Here is a 21,961-nt window from a genome sequence, read left to right as displayed (position 1 = left end):
TACTCTGGCCTAATGGTTAAGGTCTTGGACTCTTACTCTGGCCTCATAGCTACTGTCTTAACTCTTACTCTGGCCTAATAGTTACTGTCTTAACTCTTACTCTGGCCTCATATCTACTGTCTTCACTCTTACTCTGGCCTCATAGCTACTGTCTTAACTCTTACTCTGGCCTCATAGCTACTGGCTTAACTCTTACTCTGGCCTCATAGCTACTGTCTTAACTCTTACTCTGGCCTAATGGTTAAGGTCTTGGACTCTTACTCTGGCCTCATAGCTACTGTCTTAACTCTTACTCTGGCCTTATGGTTAAGGTCTTGGACTCTTACTCTGGCCTCATAGCTACTGTCTTAACTCTTACTCTGGCATCATAGCTACTGTCTTAACTCTTACTCTGGCATCATAGCTACTGTCTTAACTCTTACTCTGGCCTCATAGCTACTGTCTTAACTCTTACTCTGGCCTCATAGCTACTGTCTTAACTATTACTCTGGCCTAATGGTTAAGGTCTTGGACTCTTACTCTGGCCTCATAGCTACTGTCTTAACTCTTATGCTGGCCTCATAGCTACTGTCTTAACTCTTACTCTGGCCTCATAGCTACTGTCTTAACTCTTACTCTGGCCTAATGGTTAAGGTCTTGGACTCTTACTCTGGCCTAATGGTTAAGTTCTTGGACTCTTACTCTGGCCTCATAGCTACTGTCTTAACTCTTACTCTGGCCTCATAGCTACTGTCTTAACTCTTACTCTGGCCTCATAGCTACTGTCTTAATTCTTACTCTGGCCTAATGGTTAAGGTCTTGGACTCTTACTCTGGCCTCATAGCTACTGTCTTAACTCTTACTCTGGCCTCATAGCTACTGTCTTAACTCTTACTCTGGCCTAATAGCTACTGTCTTAACTCTTACTCTGGCCTCATAGCTACTGTCTTAACTCTTACTCTGGCCTAATGGTTAAGGTCTTGGACTCTTACTCTGGCCTCATAGCTACTGTCTTAACTCTTACTCTGGCCTAATAGCTACTGTCTGAACTCTTACTCTGGCCTCATAGCTACTGTCTTAACTCTTACACTGGCCTCATATCTACTGTCTTAACTCTTACTCTGGCCTCATAGCTACTGTCTTAACTCTTACTCTGGCCTCATAGCTACTGTCTTAACTCTTACTCTGGCCTTATAGCTACTGTCTTAACTCTTACTCTGGCCTCATAGCTACTGTCTTAACTCTTACTCTGGCCTAATGGTTAAGGTCTTGGACTCTTACTCTGGCCTCATAGCTACTGTCTTAACTCTTACTCTGGCCTTATAGCTACTGTCTTAACTCTTACTCTGGCCTCATAGCTACTGTCTTAACTCTTACTCTGGCCTAATGGTTAAGGTCTTGGACTCTTACTCTGGCCTAATAGCTACTGTCTTAACTCTTACTCTGGCCTAAAAGCTACTGTCTTAATTCTTACTCTGGCCTAATAGCTACAGTCTTAACTCTTAATCTGGCCTAATGGTTAAGGTCTTGGACTCTTACTCTGGCCTCATAGCTACTGTCTTAACTCTTACTCTGGCCTCATAGCTACTGTCTTAACTCTTACTCTGGCCTAATAGCTACTGTCTTAACTCTTACTCTGGCCTCATAGCTACTGTCTTAACTCTTACTCTGGCCTAATGGTTAAGGTCTTGGACTCTTACTCTGGCCTCATAGCTACTGTCTTAAGTCTTACTCTGGCCTAATAGCTACTGTCTTAACTCTTACTCTGGCCTCATAGCTACTGTCTTAGCTCTTACACTTTCCTCATAGCTACTGTCTTAACTCTTACTCTGGCCTCATAGCTACTGCCTTAACTCTTACTCTGGCCTCATAGCTACTGTCTTAACTCTTACTCTGGCCTTATAGCTACTGTCTTAACTCTTACTCTGGCCTCATAGCTACTGTCTTAACTCTTACTCTGGCCTAATGGTTAAGGTCTTGGACTCTTACTCTGGCCTCATAGCTACTGTCTTAACTCTTACTCTGGCCTCATAGCTGCTGTCTTAACTTTTACTCTGGCCTAATAGCTACTGTCTTAACTCTTACTCTGGCCTAATAGCTACTGTCTTAACTCTTACTCTGGCCTCATAGCTACTGTCTTAACTCTTACTCTGGCATAATAGTTAAGGTCTTGGACTCTTACTCTGGCCTAATAGCTACTGTCTTAACTCTTACTCTGGCCTAATAGCTACTGTCTTAACTCTTAATCTGGCCTAATGGTTAAGGTCTTGGACTCTTTCTCTGGCCTCATAGCTACAGTCTTAACTCTTACTCTGGCCTATTGGTTAAGGTCTTGGACTCTTACTCTGGCCTCATAGCTACTGTCTTAACTCTTACTCTGGCCTCATAGCTACTGTCTTAATTCTTACTCTGGCCTCATAGCTACTGTCTTAACTCTTACTCTGGCCTAATGGTTAAGATCTAGGACTCTTACTCTGGCCTCATAGCTACTGTCTTAACTCTTACTCTGGCCTCATAGCTACTGTCTTAACTCTTACTCTGGCCTCAGAGCTACTGTCTTAACTCTTACTCTGGCCTAATGGTTAAGGTCTTGGACTCTTACTCTGACCTAATAGCTACTGTCTTAACTCTTACTCTGGCCTCATAGCCACTGTCTTAACTCTTACTCTGGCCTAATGGTTAAGGTCTTGGACTCTTACTCTGGACTCATAGCTACTGTCTTAACTCTTACTCTGGCCTAATAGCTACTGTCTTAACTCTTACTCTGGCCTCATAGCTACTGTCTTAACTCTTACTCTGGCCTCATAGCTACTGTCTTAACTCTTACTCTGGCCTCATAGCTACTGTCTTAACTCTTACTCTGGCCTAATGGTTAAGGTCTTGGACTCTTACTCTGGCCTAATAGCTACTGTCTTAACTCTTACTCTGGCCTAAAAGCTACTGTCTTAACTCTTACTCTGGCCTAATAGCTACTGTCTTAATTCTTACTCTGGCCTAATAGCTACCGTCTTAACTCTTAATCTGGCCTAATGGTTAAGGTCTTGGACTCTTACTCTGGCCTCATAGCTACTGTCTTAACTCTTATCCTGGCCTAATGGTTAAGGTCTTGGATTCTTACTCTGGCCTCATAGCTACTGTCTTAACTCTTACTCTGGCCTCATAGCTACTGTCTTAACTCTTACTCTGGCCTCATAGCTACTGTCTTAACTCTTACTCTGGCCTAATGGTTAAGGTCTTGGACTCTTACTCTGGACTCATAGCTACTGTCTTAACTCTTACTCTGGCCTCATAGCTACTGTCTTAACTCTTACTCTGGCCTCATAGCTACTGTCTTAACTCTTACTCTGGCCTCAGAGCTACTGTATTAACTCTTACTCTGGCCTAATGGTTAAGGTCTTGGACTCTTACTCTGGCCTAATAGCTACTGTCTTAACTCTTACTCTGGCCTCATAGCCACTGTCTTAACTCTTACTCTGGCCTAATGGTTAAGGTCTTGGACTCTTACTCTGGCCTAATAGCTACTGTCTTAACTCTTACTCTGGCCTCATAGCTACTGTCTTAACTCTTACTCTGGCCTAATAGCTACTGTCTTAACTCTTACTCTGGCCTCATAGCTACTGTCTTAACTCTTACTCTGGCCACATAGCTACTGTCTTAACTCTTACTCTGGCCTAATAGCTACTGTCTTAACTCTTACTCTGGCCTCATAGCTACTGTCTTAACTCTTACTCTGGCCTAATAGCTACTGTCTTAACTCTTACTCTGGCCTAATAGCTACTGTCTTAACTCATACTCTGGCCTCATAGCTACTGTCTTAACTCTTACTCTGGCCTAATGGTTAAGGCTTTGGACTCTTACTCTGGCCTCATAGCTACTGTCTTAACTCTTACTCTGGCCTAATAGTTACTGTCTTAACTCTTACTCTGGCCTCATAGCTACTGTCTTCACTCTTACTCTGGCCTCATAGCTACTGTCTTAACTCTTACTCTGGCCTAACAGCTACTGTCATAACTCTTACTATGGCCTAATGGTTAAGGTCTTGGACTCTTACTCTGGACTCATATCTACTGTCTTAACTCTTACTCTGGCATCATAGCTACTGTCTTAACTCTTACTCTGGCCTCATAGCTACTGTCTTAACTCTTACTCTGGCCTCATAGCTACTGTCTTAACTCTTACTCTGGCCTCATAGCTACTGTCTTAACTCTTACTCTGGCCTTATAGCTACTGTCTTAACTCTTACTCTGGCCTCATAGCTACTGTCTTAACTCTTACTCTGGCCTAGTGGTTAAGGTCTTGGACTCTTACTCTGGCCTCATAGCTACTGTCTTAACTCTTACTCTGGCCTTATAGCTACTGTCTTAACTCTTACTCTGGCCTCATAGCTACTGTCTTAACTCTTACTCTGGCCTAATGGTTAAGGTCTTGGACTCTTACTCTGGCCTAATAGCTACTGTCTTAACTCTTACTCTGGCCTAAAAGCTACTGTCTTAACTCTTACTCTGGCCTAATAGCTACTGTCTTAATTCTTACTCTGGCCTAATGGTTAAGGTCTTGGACTCTTACTCTGGCCTCATAGCTACTGTCTTAACTCTTACTCTGGCCTAATAGTTACTGTCTTAACTCTTACTCTGGCCTAATAGTTACTGTCTTAACTCTTACTCTGGCCTCATAGCTACTGTCTTCACTCTTACTCTGGCCTCATAGCTACTGTCTTAACTCTTACTCTGGCCTAACAGCTACTGTCATAACTCTTACTATGGCCTAATGGTTAAGGTCTTGGACTCTTACTCTGGACTCATAGCTACTGTCTTAACTCTTACTCTGGCCTCATATCTACTGTCTTAACTCTTACTCTGGCATCATAGCTACTGTCTTAACTCTTACTCTGGCCTCATAGCTACTGTCTTAACTCTTACTCTGGCCTCATAGCTACTGTCTTAACTCTTACTCTGGCCTCATAGCTACTGTCTTAACTCTTACTCTGGCCTTATAGCTACTGTCTTAACTCTTACTCTGGCCTCATAGCTACTGTCTTAACTCTTACTCTGGCCTAGTGGTTAAGGTCTTGGACTCTTACTCTGGCCTCATAGCTACTGTCTTAACTCTTACTCTGGCCTAAAAGCTACTGTCTTAACTCTTACTCTGGCCTAATAGCTACTGTCTTAACTCTTAATCTGGCCTAATGGTTAAGGTCTTGGACTCTTACTCTGGACTCATAGCTACTGTTTTAACTCTTACTCTGGCCTCATAGCTACTGTCTTAACTCTTACTCTGGCCTAATGGTTAAGGTCTTGGACTCTTACTCTGGCCTCATAGCTACTGTCTTAACTCTTACTCTGGCCTCATAGCTACTGTCTTATCTCTTACTCTGGCCTCATAGCTACTGTATTAACTCTTACTCTGGCCTAATGGTTAAGGTCTTGGACTCTTACTCTGGCCTCATAGCTACTGTCTTAACTCTTACTCTGGCCTCATAGCTACTGTCTTAACTCTTACTCTGGCCTCAGAGCTACTGTCTTAACTCTTACTCTGGCCTAATGGTTAAGGTCTTGGACTCTTACTCTGGCCTAATAGCTACTGTCTTAACTCTTACTCTGGCCTCATAGCCACTGTCTTAACTCTTACTCTGGCCTAATGGTTAAGGTCTTGGACTCTTACTCTGGCCTCATAGCTACTGTCTTAACTCTTACTCTGGCCTAATAGCTACTGTCTTAACTCTTACTCTGGCCTCATAGCTACTGTCTTAACTCTTACTCTGGCCACATAGCTACTGTCTTAACTCTTACTCTGGCCTAATAGCTACTGTCTTAACTCTTACTCTGGCCTCATAGCTACTGTCTTAACTCTTACTCTGGCCTAATAGCTACTGTCTTAACTCTTACTCTGGCCTAATAGCTACTGTCTTAACTCATACTCTGGCCTCATAGCTACTGTCTTAACTCTTACTCTGGCCTAATGGTTAAGGCTTTGGACTCTTACTCTGGCCTCATAGCTACTGTCTTAACTCTTACTCTGGCCTAATAGTTACTGTCTTAACTCTTACTCTGGCCTCATAGATACTGTCTTCACTCTTACTCTGGCCTCATAGCTACTGTCTTAACTCTTACTCTGGCCTAACAGCTACTGTCATAACTCTTACTATGGCCTAATGGTTAAGGTCTTGGACTCTTACTCTGGCCTCATAGCTACTGTCTTAACTCTTACTCTGGCCTCATATCTACTGTCTTAACTCTTACTCTGGCCTCATAGCTACTGTCTTAACTCTTACTCTGGCCTAATGGTTAAGGTCTTGGACTCTTACTCTGGCCTAATAGCTACTGTCTTAACTCTTACTCTGGCCTAAAAGCTACTGTCTTAACTCTTACTCTGGCCTAATAGCTACTGTCTTAATTCTTACTCTGGCCTAATAGCTACCGTCTTAACTCTTAATCTGGCCTAATGGTTAAGGTCTTGGACTCTTACTCTGGCCTCATAGCTACTGTCTTAACTCTTACTCTGGCCTAATGGTTAAGGTCTTGGATTCTTACTCTGGCCTCATAGCTACTGTCTTAACTCTTACTCTGGCCTCATAGCTACTGTCTTAACTCTTACTCTGGCCTAATGGTTAAGGTCTTGGACTCTTACTCTGGCCTCATAGCTACTGTCTTAACTCTTACTCTGGCCTCATAGCTACTGTCTTAACTCTTACTCTGGCCTCATAGCTACTGTCTTAACTCTTACTCTGGCCTCAGAGCTACTGTCTTAACTCTTACTCTGGCCTAATGGTTAAGGTCTTGGACTCTTACTCTGGCCTAATAGCTACTGTCTTAACTCTTACTCTGGCCTCATAGCCACTGTCTTAACTCTTACTCTGGCCTAATGGTTAAGGTCTTGGACTCTTACTCTGGCCTAATAGCTACTGTCTTAACTCTTACTCTGGCCTTATAGCTACTGTCTTAACTCTTACTCTGGCCTAATAGCTACTGTCTTAACTCTTACTCTGGCCTCATAGCTACTGTCTTAACTCTTACTCTGGCCACATAGCTACTGTCTTAACTCTTACTCTGGCCTAATAGCTACTGTCTTAACTCTTACTCTGGCCTCATAGCTACTGTCTTAACTCTTACTCTGGCCTAATAGCTACTGTCTTAACTCTTACTCTGGCCTAATAGCTACTGTCTTAACTCATACTCTGGCCTCATAGCTACTGTCTTAACTCTTACTCTGGCCTAATGGTTAAGGCTTTGGACTCTTACTCTGGCCTCATAGCTACTGTCTTAACTCTTACTCTGGCCTAATAGTTACTGTCTTAACTCTTACTCTGGCCTCATAGCTACTGTCTTCACTCTTACTCTGGCCTCATAGCTACTGTCTTAACTCTTACTCTGGCCTAACAGCTACTGTCATAACTCTTACTATGGCCTAATGGTTAAGGTCTTGGACTCTTACTCTGGACTCATAGCTACTGTCTTAACTCTTACTCTGGCCTCATATCTACTGTCTTAACTCTTACTCTGGCATCATAGCTACTGTCTTAACTCTTACTCTGGCCTCATAGCTACTGTCTTAACTCTTACTCTGGCCTCATAGCTACTGTCTTAACTCTTACTCTGGCCTCATAGCTACTGTCTTAACTCTTACTCTGGCCTAATGGTTAAGGTCTTGGACTCTTACTCTGGCCTAATGGTTAAGGTCTTGGACTCTTACTCTGGCCTCATAGCTACTGTCTTAACTCTTACTCTGGCCTCATAGCTACTGTCTTAACTCTTACTCTGGCCTCATAGCTACTGTCTTAACTCTTACTCTGGCCTAATGGTTAAGGTCTTGGACTCTTACTCTGGCCTCATAGCTACTGTCTTAACTCTTACTCTGGCCTCATAGCTACTGTCTTAACTCTTACTCTGGCCTCAGAGCTACTGTCTTAACTCTTACTCTGGCCTCAAAGCTACTGTCTTAACTCCTACTCTGGCCTAATGGTTAAGGTCTTGGACTCTTACTCTGGCCTCATAGCTACTGTCTTAACTCTTACTCTGGCCTAATAGCTACTGTCTTAACTCTTACTCTGGCCTCATAGCTACTGTCTTCACTCTTACTCTGGCCTCATAGCTACTGTCTTAACTCTTACTCTGGCCTAATAGCCACTGTCTTAACTCTTAATCTGGCCTCATAGCTACTGTCTTAACTCTTACACTGGCCTCATAGCTACTGTCTTAACTCTTACTCTGGCCTCATAGCTACTGTCTTAACTATTACTCTGGCCTAATAGCTACTGTCTGAACTCTTACTCTGGCCTAATAGCTACTGTCTTAACTCTTACTCTGGCCTCATAGCTACTGTCTTAACTCTTACTCTGGCCTAATGGTTAAGGTCTTGGACTCTTACTCTGGCCTAATAGCTACTGTCTTAACTCTTACTCTGGCCTAATAGCTACTGTATTAACTCTTACTCTGGCCTAATAGCTACTGTATTAACTCTTACTCTGGCCTAATAGCTACTGTCTTAACTCTTACTCTGGCCTCAGAGCTACTGTCTTAACTCTTACTCTGGCCTAATGGTTAAGGACTTGGACTCTTACTCTGGCCTAATAGCTACTGTCTTAACTCTTACTCTGGCCTCATAGCCACTGTCTTAACTCTTACTCTGGCCTAATGGTTAAGGTCTTGGACTCTTACTCTGGACTCATAGCTACTGTCTTAACTCTTACTCTGGCCTAATAGCTACTGTCTTAACTCTTACTCTGACCTCATAGCTACTGTCTTAACTCATACTCTGGCCTAATGGTTAAGGTCTTGGACTCTTACTCTGGCCTCATAGCTACTGTCTTAACTCTTACTCTGGCCTCATAGCTACTGTCTTAACTCTTACTCTGGCCTCATAGCTACTGTTTTAACTCTTACTCTGGCCTCATAGCTACTGTCTTAACTCTTACTCTGGCCTAATGGTTAAGGTCTTGGACTCTTACTCTGGCCTAATGGTTAAGGTCTTGGACTCTTACTCTGGCCTCATAGCTACTGTCTTAACTCTTACTCTGGCCTCATAGCTACTGTCTTAACTCTTACTCTGGCCGCATAGCTACTGTCTTAACTCTTACTCTGGCCTCATAGCTACTGTCTTAACTCTTACTCTGGCCTAATGGTTAAGGTCTTGGACTCTTACTCTGGCCTCATAGCTACTGTCTTAACTCTTACTCTGGCCTCATAGCTACTGTCTTAACTCTTACTCTGGCCTCAGAGCTACTGTCTTAACTCTTACTCTGGCCTCAAAGCTACTGTCTTAACTCCTACTCTGGCCTAATGGTTAAGGTCTTGGACTCTTACTCTGGCCTCATAGCTACTGTCTTAACTCTTACTCTGGCCTAATAGCTACTGTCTTAACTCTTACTCTGGCCTCATAGCTACTGTCTTAACTCTTACTCTGGCCTCATAGCTACTGTCTTAACTCTTACTCTGGCCTAATGGTTAAGGCTTTGGACTCTTACTCTGGCCTCATAGCTACTGTCTTAACTCTTACTCTGGCCTAATAGTTACTGTCTTAACTCTTACTCTGGCCTCATAGCTACTGTCTTCACTCTTACTCTGGCCTCATAGCTACTGTCTTAACTCTTACTCTGGCCTAACAGCTACTGTCATAACTCTTACTATGGCCTAATGGTTAAGGTCTTGGACTCTTACTCTGGCCTCATAGCTACTGTCTTAACTGTTACTCTGGCCTCATAGCTACTGTCTTAACTCTTACTCTGGCCTCATAGCTACTGTCTTAACTCTTACTCTGGCCTCATAGCTACTGTCTTAACTCTTACTCTGGCCTAATGGTTAAGGTCTTGGACTCTTACTCTGGCCTAATGGTTAAGGTCTTGGACTCTTACTCTGGCCTCATAGCTACTGTCTTAACTCTTACTCTGGCCTAATGGTTAAGGTCTTGGACTCTTACTCTGGCCTCATAGCTACTGTCTTAACTCTTACTCTGGCCTCATAGCTACTGTCTTAACTCTTACTCTGGCCTAATGGTTAAGGTCTTGGACTCTTACTCTGGCCTCATAGCTACTGTCTTAACTCTTACTCTGGCCTCATAGCTACTGTCTTAACTCTTACTCTGGCCTCAGAGCTACTGTCTTAACTCTTACTCTGGCCTCAAAGCTACTGTCTTAACTCCTACTCTGGCCTAATGGTTAAGGTCTTGGACTCTTACTCTGGCCTCATAGCTACTGTATTAACTCTTACTCTGGCCTAATAGCTACTGTCTTAACTCTTACTCTGGCCTCATAGCTACTGTCTTAACTCTTACTCTGGCCTAATGGTTAAGGTCTTGGGCTCTTACTCTGGCCTCATAGCTACTGTCTTAACTCTTACTCTGGCCTAATAGCTACTGTCTTAACTGTTACTCTGGCCTCATAGCTACTGTCTTAACTCTTACTCTGGCCTCATAGCTACTGTCTTAACTCTTACTCTGGCCTAATAGTTAAGGTCTTGGACTCTTACTCTGGCCTCATAGCTACTGTCTTAACTCTTACTCTGGCCTCATAGCTACTGTCTTAACTCTTACTCTGGCCTCATAGCTACTGTCTTAACTCTTACTCTGGCCTCATAGCTACTGTCTTAACTCTTACTCTGGCCTAATAGTTAAGGTCTTGGACTCTTACTCTGGCCTCATAGCTACTGTCTTAACTCTTACTCTGGCCTCATAGCTACTGTCTTAACTCTTACTCTGGCCTCAGAGCTACTGTCTTAACTCTTACTCTGGCCTCAAAGCTACTGTCTTAACTCCTACTCTGGCCTAATGGTTAAGGTCTTGGACTCTTACTCTGGCCTCATAGCTACTGTCTTAACTCTTACTCTGGCCTAATAGCTACTGTCTTAACTCTTACTCTGGCCTCATAGCTACTGTCTTAACTCTTACTCTGGCCTAATGGTTAAGGTCTTGGACTCTTACTCTGGCCTCATAGCTACTGTCTTAACTCTTACTCTGGCCTAATAGCTACTGTCTTAACTCTTACTCTGGCCTCATAGCTACTGTCTTAACTCTTACACTGGCCTCATAGCTACTGTCTTAACTCTTACTCTGACCTCATAGCTACTGTCTTAACTTTTACTCTGGCCTAATAGCTACTGTCTTAACTCTTACTCTGGCCTAATAGCTACTGTCTTAACTCTTACTCTGGCCTCATAGCTACTGTCTTAACTCTTACTCTGGCCTAATGGTTAAGGTCTTGGACTCTTACTCTGGCCTAATAGCTACTGTCTTAACTCTTACTCTGGCCTAATAGCTACTGTCTTAACTCTTACTCTGGCCTAATAGCTACTGTCTTAACTCTTACTCTGGCCTCATAGCTACTGTCTTAACTCTTACTCTGGCCTAATGGTTAAGGTCTTGGACTCTTTCTCTGGCCTCATAGCTACTGTCTTAACTCTTACTCTGGCCTATTGGTTAAGGTCTTGGACTCTTACTCTGGCCTCATAGCTACTGTCTTAACTCTTACTCTGGCCTCATAGCTACTGTCTTAACTCGTACTCTGGCCTCATAGCTACTGTCTTAACTCTTACTCTGGCCTCATAGCTACTGTCTTAACTCTTACTCTGGCCTAATGGTTAAGGTCTTGGACTCTTACTCTGGCCTCATAGCTACTGTCTTAACTCTTACTCTGGCCTCATAGCTACTGTCTTAACTCTTACTCTGTCCTCAGAGCTACTGTCTTAACTCTTACTCTGGCCTAATGGTTAAGGTCTTGGACTCTTTCTCTGGCCTAATAGCTACTGTCTTAACTCTTACTCTGGCCTCATAGCCACTGTCTTAACTCTTACTCTGGCCTAATGGTTAAGGGCTTGGACTCTTACTCTGGACTCATAGCTACTGTCTTAACTCTTACTCTGGCCTAATAGCTACTGTCTTAACTCTTACTCTGACCTCTTAGCTACTGTCTTAACTCTTACTCTGGCCTCATAGCTACTGTCTTAACTCTTACTCTGGCCTAATAGCTACTGTCTTAACTCTTACTCTGGCCTAATAGCTACTGTCTTAACTCTTACTCTGGCCTCATAGCTACTGTCTTAACTCTTACTCTGGCCTCATAGCTACTGTCTTAACTCTTACTCTGGCCTAATGGTTAAGGTCTTGGACTCTTACTCTGGCCTCATAGCTACTGTCTTAACTCTTACTCTGGCCTAATAGTTACTGTCTTAACTCTTACTCTGGCCTCATAGCTACTGTCTTAACTCTTACTCTGGCCTTATAGCTACTGTCTTAACTCTTACTCTGGCCTCATAGCTACTGTCTTAACTCTTACTCTGGCCTCATAGCTACTGTCTTAACTCTTACTCTGGCCTAATGGTTAAGGTCTTGGACTCTTACTCTGGCCTCATAGCTACTGTCTTAACTCTTACTCTGGCCTTATAGCTACTGTCTTAACTCTTACTCTGGCCTCATAGCTACTGTCTTAACTCTTACTCTGGCCTAATGGTTAAGGTCTTGGACTCTTACTCTGGCCTAATAGCTACTGTCTTAACTCTTACTCTGGCCTAATAGCTACTGTCTTAACTCTTACTCTGGCCTAATAACTACTGTCTTAACTCTTACTCTGGCCTAATAGCTACCGTCTTAACTCTTAATCTGGCCTAATGGTTAAGGTCTTGGACTCTTACTCTGGCCTCATAGCTACTGTCTTAACTCTTACTCTGGCCTAATGGTTAAGGTCTTGGACTCTTACTCTGGCCTCATAGCTACTGTCTTAACTCTTACTCTGGCCTCATAGCTACTGTCTTAACTCTTACTCTGGCCTCATAGCTACTGTCTTAACTCTTACTCTGGCCTAATGGTTAAGGTCTTGGACTCTTACTCTGGCCTCATAGCTACTGTCTTAACTCTTACTCTGGCCTCATAGCTACTGTCTTAACTCTTACTCTGGCCTCAGAGCTACTGTCTTAACTCTTACTCTGGCCTAATGGTTAAGGTCTTGGACTCTTACTCTGGCCAAATAGCTACTGTCTTAACTCTTACTCTGGCCTCATAGCCACTGTCTTAACTCTTACTCTGGCCTAATGGTTAATGTCTTGGACTCTTACTCTGGCCTCATAGCTACTGTCTTAACTCTTACTCTGGCCTAATAGCTACTGTCTTAACTCTTACTCTGGCCTCATAGCTACTGTCTTAACTCTTACTCTGGCCACATAGCTACTGTCTTAACTCTTACCCTGGCCTCATAGCTACTGTCTTAACTCTTACTCTGGCCTAATAGCTACTGTCTTAAATCTTACTCTGGCCTCATAGCTACTGTCTTAACTCTTACTCTGGCCTAATAGCTACTGTCTTAACTCTTACTCTGGCCTAATAGCTACTGTCTTAACTCTTACTCTGGCCTCATAGCTACTATCTTAACTCTTACTCTGGCCTAATGGTTAAGGCTTTGGACTCTTACTCTGGCCTCATAGCTACTGTCTTAACTCTTACTCTGGCCTAATAGTTACTGTCTTAACTCTTACTCTGGCCTCATAGCTACTGTCTTCACTCTTACTCTGGCCTCATAGCTACTGTCTTAACTCTTACTCTGGCCTAACAGCTACTGTCATAACTCTTACTCTGGCCTAATGGTTAAGGTCTTGGACTCTTACTCTGGCCTCATAGCTACTGTCTTAACTCTTACTATGGCCTCATATCTACTGTCTTAACTCTTACTCTGACATCATAGCTAGTGTCTTAACTCTTACTCTGGCCTCATAGCTACTGTCTTAACTCTTACTCTGGCCTCATAGCTACTGTCTTAACTCTTACTCTGGCCTCATAGCTACTGTCTTAACTCTTACTCTGGCCTCATAGCTACTGTCTTAACTCTTACTCTGGCCTCATAGCTACTGTCTTAACTCTTACTCTGGCCTCATAGCTACTGTCTTAACTCTTACTCTGGCCTCATAGCTACTGTCTTAACTCTTACTCTGGCCTAATGGTTAAGGTATTGGACTCTTACTCTGGCCTAATAGCTACTGTCTTAACTCTTACTCTGGCCTCATAGCTACTGTCTTAACTCTTACTTTGGCCTCATAGCTACTGTCTTAACTCTTACTCTGGCCTAATGGTTAAGGTCTTGGACTCTTACTCTGGCCTCATAGCTACTGTCTTAACTCTTACTCTGGCCTAATGGTTAAGGTCTTGGACTCTTACTCTGGCCTCATAGCTACTGTCTTAACTCTTACTCTGGCCTCATAGCTACTGTCTTAACTCTTACTCTGGCCTCATAGCTACTGTCTTAACTCTTACTCTGGCCTAATGGTTAAGGTCTTGGACTCTTACTCTGGCCTCATAGCTACTGTCTTAACTCTTACTCTGGCCTCATAGCTACTGTCTTAACTCTTACTCTGGCCTCATAGCTACTGGCTTATCTCTTACTCTGGCCTCAGAGCTACTGTCTTAACTCTTACTCTGGCCTAATGGTTAAGGTCTTGGACTCTTACTCTGGCCTCATAGCTACTGTCTTAACTCTTACTCTGGCCTCATAGCTACTGTCTTAACTCTTACTCTGGCCTAATGGTTAAGGTCTTGGACTCTTACTCTGGCCTAATAGCTACTTTCTTTACTCTTACTCTGGCCTCATAGCTACTGTCTTAACACTTAATCTGGCCTAATGGTTAAGGTCTTGGACTCTTACTCTGGCCTCATAGCTACTGTCTTAACTCTTACTCTGGCCTAATGGTTAAGGTCTTGGACTCTTACTCTGGCCTCATAGCTACTGTCTTAACTCTTACTCTGGCCTCATAGCTACTGTCTTAACTCTTACTCTGGCCTCATAGCTACTGTCTTAACTCTTACTCTGGCCTAATGGTTAAGGTCTTGGACTCTTACTCTGGCCTCATAGCTACTGTCTTAACTCTTACTCTGGCCTCATAGCTACTGTCTTAACTCTTACTCTGGCCTCATAGCTACTGGCTTATCTCTTACTCTGGCCTCAGAGCTACTGTCTTAACTCTTACTCTGGCCTAATGGTTAAGGTCTTGGACTCTTACTCTGGCCTAACAGCTACTGTCTTAACTCTTACTCTGGCCTCATAGCCACTGTCTTAACTCTTACTCTGGCCTAATGGTTAAGGTCTTGGACTCTTACTCTGGCCTCATAGCTACTGTCTTAACTCTTACTCTGGCCTCATAGCTATTGTCTTAACTCTTACTCTGGCCTAATGGTTAAGGTCTTGGACTCTTACTCTGGCCTCATAGCTACTGTCTTAACTCTTACTCTGGCCTCAGAGCTACTGTCTTAACTCTTACTCTGGACTCATAGCTACTGTCTTAACTCTTACTCTGGCCTAATAGCTTCTGTCTTAACTCTTACTCTGGCCTCATAGCTACTGTCTTAACTCTTACCCTGGCCTAATGGTTAAGGTCTCGGACTCTTACTCTGGCCTCATAGCTACTGTCTTAACTCTTACTCTGGCCTAATAGCTACTGTCTTAACTCTTACTCTGGCCTAATAGCTACTGTCTTAACTCTTACTCTGGCCTCATAGCTACTGTCTTAACTCTTACTCTGGTACCATAGCTACTGTCTTAACTCTTACTCTGGCCTAATGTTTAAGGTCTTGGATTCTTACTCTGGCCTCATAGCTACTATCTTAACTCTTACTCTGGCCTCATAGCTACTGTCTTAACTCTCACTCTGGCCTAATAGCTACTGTCTTAACTCTTACTCTGGCCTCATAGCTACTGTCTTAACTCTTACTCTTGCCTAATGGTTAAGGTCTTGGACTCTTACTCTGGCCTAATCACTACTGTCTTAACTCTTACTCTGGACTAATAGCTACTGTCTTAACTCTTACTCTGGCCTCATAGCTACCGTCTTAACTCTTACTCTGGCCTAATAGCTACTGTCTTAACTCTTACTCTGGCCTAATAGCTACTGTCTCAACTCTTACTCTGGCCTAATGGTTAAGGTCTTGGACTCTTACTCTGGCCTCATAGCTACTGTCTTAACTCTTACTCTGGCCTCAGAGCTACTGTCTTAACTCTTACTCTGGACTCATAGCTACTGTCTTAACTCTTACTCTGGCCTAATAGCTTCTGTCTTAACTCTTACTCTGGCCTCATAGCTACTGTCTTAACTCTTACCCTGGCCTAATGGTTAAGGTCTTGGACTCTTACTCTGGCCTCATAGCTACTGTCTTAACTCTTACTCTGGCCTAATAGCTACTGTCTTAACTCTTACTCTGGCCTAATAGCTACTGTCTTAACTCTTACTCTGGCCTCATAGCTACTGTCTTAACTCTTACTCTGGCACCATAGCTACTGTCTTAACTCTTACTCTGGCCTAATGTTTAAGGTCTTGGATTCTTACTCTGGCCTCATAGCTACTATCTTAACTCTTACTATGGCCTCATAGCTACTGTCTTAACTCTCACTCTGGCCTAATAGCTACTGTCTTAACTCTTACTCTGGCCTCATAGCTACTGTCTTAACTCTTACTCTTGCCTAATGGTTAAGGTCTTGGACTCTTACTCTGGCCTAATCACTACTGTCTTAACTCTTACTCTGGACTAATAGCTACTGTCTTAACTCTTACTCTGGCCTAATAGCTACTGTCTTAACTCTTACTCTGGCCTAATGGTCAAGGTCTTGGACTCTTACTCTGGCCTCATAGCTACTGTCTTAACTCTTACTCTGGCCTAATGTTTAAGGTCTTGGACTCTTACTCTGGCCTCATAGCTACTGTCTTAACTCTTACTCTGGCCTCATAGCTACTGTCTTAACTCTTACTCTGGCCTCATAGCTACTGTCTTAGCTCTTACTCTGGCCTAATGGTTAAGGTCCTGGACTCTTACTCTGGCCTCATAGCTACTGTCTTAACTCTTACTCTGGCCTCTTAGCTACTGTCTTAACTCTTACTCTGGCCTCATAGCTACTGTCTTAACTCTTACTCTGGCCTCATAGCTACTGTCTTAACTCTTACTCTGGCCTAATGGTTAAGGTATTGGACTCTTACTCTGGCCTAATAGCTACTGTCTTAACTCTTACTCTGGCCTCATAGCTACTGTCTTAACTCTTACTATGGCCTAATGGTTAAGGTATTGGACTCTTACTCTGGCCTCATAGCTACTGTCTTAATTCTTACTCTGGCCTAATAGGTACTGTATTAACTCTTACTCTGGCCTCATAGCTACTGTCTTAACTCTTACTCTGGCCTCATAGCTACTGTCTTAACTCTTACTCTGGCCTCATAGCTACTGTCTTAACTCTTACTCTGGCCTAATAGCTACTGTCTTAACTCTTACTCTGGCCTCATAGCTACTGTTTTAACTCTTACTCTGGCCTAATAGCTACTGTCTTAACTCTTACTCTGGCCTAATAGCTACTGTCTTAACTCTTACTCTGGCCTAATAGCTACTGTCTTAACTCTTACTCTGGCCTAATGGTTAAGGTCTTGGACTCTTACTCTGGCCTAATGGTTAAGGTCTTGGACTCTTACTCTGGCCTCATAGCTACTGTCTTAACTCTTACTCTGGCCTCATAGCTACTGTCTTAACTCTTACTCTGGCCTCATAGCTACTGTCTTAACTCTTACTCTGGCCTAATGGTTAAGGTCTTGGACTCTTAGTCTGGCCTCATAGCTACTGTCTTAACTCTTACTCTGGCCTCATAGCTACTGTCTTAACTCTTACTCTGGCCTCAGAGCTACTGTCTTAACTCTTACTCTGGCCTCAAAGCTACTGTCTTAACTCCTACTCTGGCCTAATGGTTAAGGTCTTGGACTCTTACTCTGGCCTCATAGCTACTGTCGTAACTCTTACTCTGGCCTAATAGCTACTGTCTTAACTCTTACTCTGGCCTCATAGCTACTGTCTTAACTCTTACTCTGGCCTAATGGTTAAGGTCTTGGACTCTTACTCTGGCCTCATAGCTACTGTCTTAACTCTTACTCTGGCCTAATAGCTACTGTCTTAACTCTTACTCTGGCCTCATAGCTACTGTCTTAACTCTTACACTGGCCTCATAGCTACTGTCTTAACTCTTACTCTGGCCTCATAGCTACTGTCTTAACTCTTACACTGGCCTAAAAGCTACTGTCTTAACTCTTACTCTGGGATAATGGTTAAGGTCTTGGACTCTTACTCTGGCCTCATAGCTACTGTCTTAACTCTTACTCTGGCCTCATAGCTACTGTCTTAACTCTTACTCTGGCCTCATAGCTACTGTCTTAACTCTTACTCTGGCTTCATAGCTACTGTCTTAACTCTTACTCTGGCCTAATGGTTAAGGTCTTGGACTCTTACTCTGGCCTCATAGCTACTGTCTTAACTCTTACTCTGGCCTAATAGCTACTGTCTTAACTCTTACTCTGGCCTAATAGCTACTGTCTTAACTCTTACTCTGGCCTAATGGTTAAGGTCCTAACTCATACTCTGGCCTAATAGCTACTGTCTTAACTCTTACTCTGGCCTCATAGCTACTGTCTTAACTCTTACACTGGCCTAAAAGCTACTGTCTTAACTCTTACTCTGGGATAATGGTTAAGGTCTTGGATTCTTACTCTGGCCTCATAGCTACTATCTTAACTCTTACTATGGCCTCATAGCTACTGTCTTAACTCTCACTCTGGCCTAATAGCTACTGTCTTAACTCTTACTCTGGCCTCATAGCTACTGTCTTAACTCTTACTCTTGCCTAATGGTTAAGGTCTTGGACTCTTACTCTGGCCTAATCACTACTGTCTTAACTCTTACTCTGGACTAATAGCTACTGTCTTAACTCTTACTCTGGCCTAATAGCTACTGTCTTAACTCTTACTCTGGCCTAATGGTCAAGGTCTTGGACTCTTACTCTGGCCTCATAGCTACTGTCTTAACTCTTACTCTGGCCTAATGTTTAAGGTCTTGGACTCTTACTCTGGCCTCATAGCTACTGTCTTAACTCTTACTCTGGCCTCATAGCTACTGTCTTAACTCTTACTCTGGCCTCATAGCTACTGTCTTAGCTCTTACTCTGGCCTAATGGTTAAGGTCTTGGACTCTTACTCTGGCCTCATAGCTACTGTCTTAACTCTTACTCTTGCCTCTTAGCTACTGTCTTAACTCTTACTCTGGCCTCATAGCTACTGTCTTAACTCTTACTCTGGCCTCATAGCTACTGTCTTAACTCTTACTCTGGCCTAATGGTTAAGGTATTGGACTCTTACTCTGGCCTAATAGCTACTGTCTTAACTCTTACTCTGGCCTCATAGCTACTGTCTTAACTCTTACTATGGCCTAATGGTTAAGGTATTGGACTCTTACTCTGGCCTCATAGCTACTGTCTTAATTCTTACTCTGGCCTAATAGGTACTGTCTTAACTCTTACTCTGGCCTCATAGCTACTGTCTTAACTCTTACTCTGGCCTCATAGCTACTGTCTTAACTCTTACTCTGGCCTCATAGCTACTGTCTTAACTCTTACTCTGGCCTAATAGCTACTGTCTTAACTCTTACTCTGGCCTCATAGCTACTGTTTTAACTCTTACTCTGGCCTTATAGCTACTGTCTTAACTCTTACTCTGGCCTAATAGCTACTGTCTTAACTCTTACTCTGGCCTAATAGCTACTGTCTTAACTCTTACTCTGGCCTAATGGTTAAGGTCTTGGACTCTTACTCTGGCCTAATGGTTAAGGTCTTGGACTCTTACTCTGGCCTCATAGCTACTGTCTTAACTCTTACTCTGGCCTCATAGCTACTGTCTTAACTCTTACTCTGGCCTCATAGCTACTGTCTTAACTCTTACTCTGGCCTAATGGTTAAGGTCTTGGACTCTTAGTCTGGCCTCATAGCTACTGTCTTAACTCTTACTCTGGCCTCATAGCTACTGTCTTAACTCTTACTCTGGCCTCAGAGCTACTGTCTTAACTCTTACTCTGGCCTCAAAGCTACTGTCTTAACTCCTACTCTGGCCTAATGGTTAAGGTCTTGGACTCTTACTCTGGCCTCATAGCTACTGTCGTAACTCTTACTCTGGCCTAATAGCTACTGTCTTAACTCTTACTCTGGCCTCATAGCTACTGTCTTAACTCTTACTCTGGCCTAATGGTTAAGGTCTTGGACTCTTACTCTGGCCTCATAGCTACTGTCTTAACTCTTACTCTGGCCTAATAGCTACTGTCTTAACTCTTACTCTGGCCTCATAGCTACTGTCTTAACTCTTACACTGGCCTCATAGCTACTGTCTTAACTCTTACTCTGGCCTCATAGCTACTGTCTTAACTCTTACACTGGCCTAAAAGCTACTGTCTTAACTCTTACTCTGGGATAATGGTTAAGGTCTTGGACTCTTACTCTGGCCTCATAGCTACTGTCTTAACTCTTACTCTGGCCTCATAGCTACTGTCTTAACTCTTACTCTGGCCTCATAGCTACTGTCTTAACTCTTACTCTGGCTTCATAGCTACTGTCTTAACTCTTACTCTGGCCTAATGGTTAAGGTCTTGGACTCTTACTCTGGCCTCATAGCTACTGTCTTAACTCTTACTCTGGCCTAATAGCTACTGTCTTAACTCTTACTCTGGCCTAATAGCTACTGTCTTAACTCTTACTCTGGCCTAATGGTTAAGGTCCTAACTCATACTCTGGCCTAATAGCTACTGTCTTAACTCTTACTCTGGCCTAATGGTTAAGGTCTTGGACTCTTACTCTGGCCTCATAGCTACTGTCTTAACTCTTACTCTGGCCTCATAGCTACTGTCTTAACTCTTACTCTGGCCTCATAGCTACTGTCTTAACTCTTGCTCTGGCCTCATAGCTACTGTCTTAACTCTTACTCTGGTCTCAGAGCTACTGTCTTAACTCTTACTCTGGCCTAATGGTTAAGGTCTTGGACTCTTACTCTGGCCTAATAGCTACTTTCTTAACTCTTACTCTGGCCTCATAGCTACTGTCTTAACACTTAATCTGGCCTAATGGTTAAGGTCTTGGACTCTTACTCTGGCCTCATAGCTACTGTCTTAACTCTTACTCTGGCCTAATGGTTAAGGTCTTGGACTCTTACTCTGGCCTCATAGCTACTGTCTTAACTCTTACTCTGGCCTCATAGCTACTGTCTTAACTCTTACTCTGGCCTCATAGCTACTGTCTTAACTCTTACTCTGGCCTAATGGTTAAGGTCTTGGACTCTTACTCTGGCCTCATAGCTACTGTCTTAACTCTTACTCTGGCCTCATAGCTACTGTCTTAACTCTTACTCTGGCCTCATAGCTACTGGCTTATCTCTTACTCTGGCCTCAGAGCTACTGTCTTAACTCTTACTCTGGCCTAATGGTTAAGGTCTTGGACTCTTACTCTGGCCTAACAGCTACTGTCTTAACTCTTACTCTGGCCTCATAGCCACTGTCTTAACTCTTACTCTGGCCTAATGGTTAAGGTCTTGGACTCTTACTCTGGCCTCATAGCTACTGTCTTAACTCTTACTCTGGCCTCATAGCTATTGTCTTAACTCTTACTCTGGCCTAATGGTTAAGGTCTTGGACTCTTACTCTGGCCTCATAGCTACTGTCTTAACTCTTACTCTGGCCTCAGAGCTACTGTCTTAACTCTTACTCTGGACTCATAGCTACTGTCTTAACTCTTACTCTGGCCTAATAGCTTCTGTCTTAACTCTTACTCTGGCCTCATAGCTACTGTCTTAACTCTTACCCTGGCCTAATGGTTAAGGTCTCGGACTCTTACTCTGGCCTCATAGCTACTGTCTTAACTCTTACTCTGGCCTAATAGCTACTGTCTTAACTCTTACTCTGGCCTCATAGCTACTGTCTTAACTCTTACTCTGGCACCATAGCTACTGTCTTAACTCTTACTCTGGCCTAATGTTTAAGGTCTTGGATTCTTACTCTGGCCTCATAGCTACTATCTTAACTCTTACTCTGGCCTCATAGCTACTGTCTTAACTCTCACTCTGGCCTAATAGCTACTGTCTTAACTCTTACTCTGGCCTCATAGCTACTGTCTTAACTCTTACTCTTGCCTAATGGTTAAGGTCTTGGACTCTTACTCTGGCCTAATCACTACTGTCTT

This window comes from Triturus cristatus, chromosome 10 (assembly GCF_964204655.1).
Source record: "Triturus cristatus chromosome 10, aTriCri1.1, whole genome shotgun sequence".
Classification (NCBI taxonomy): Eukaryota; Metazoa; Chordata; class Amphibia; order Caudata; family Salamandridae; genus Triturus; species Triturus cristatus.
This window is presented reverse-complemented; position numbering follows the sequence as displayed.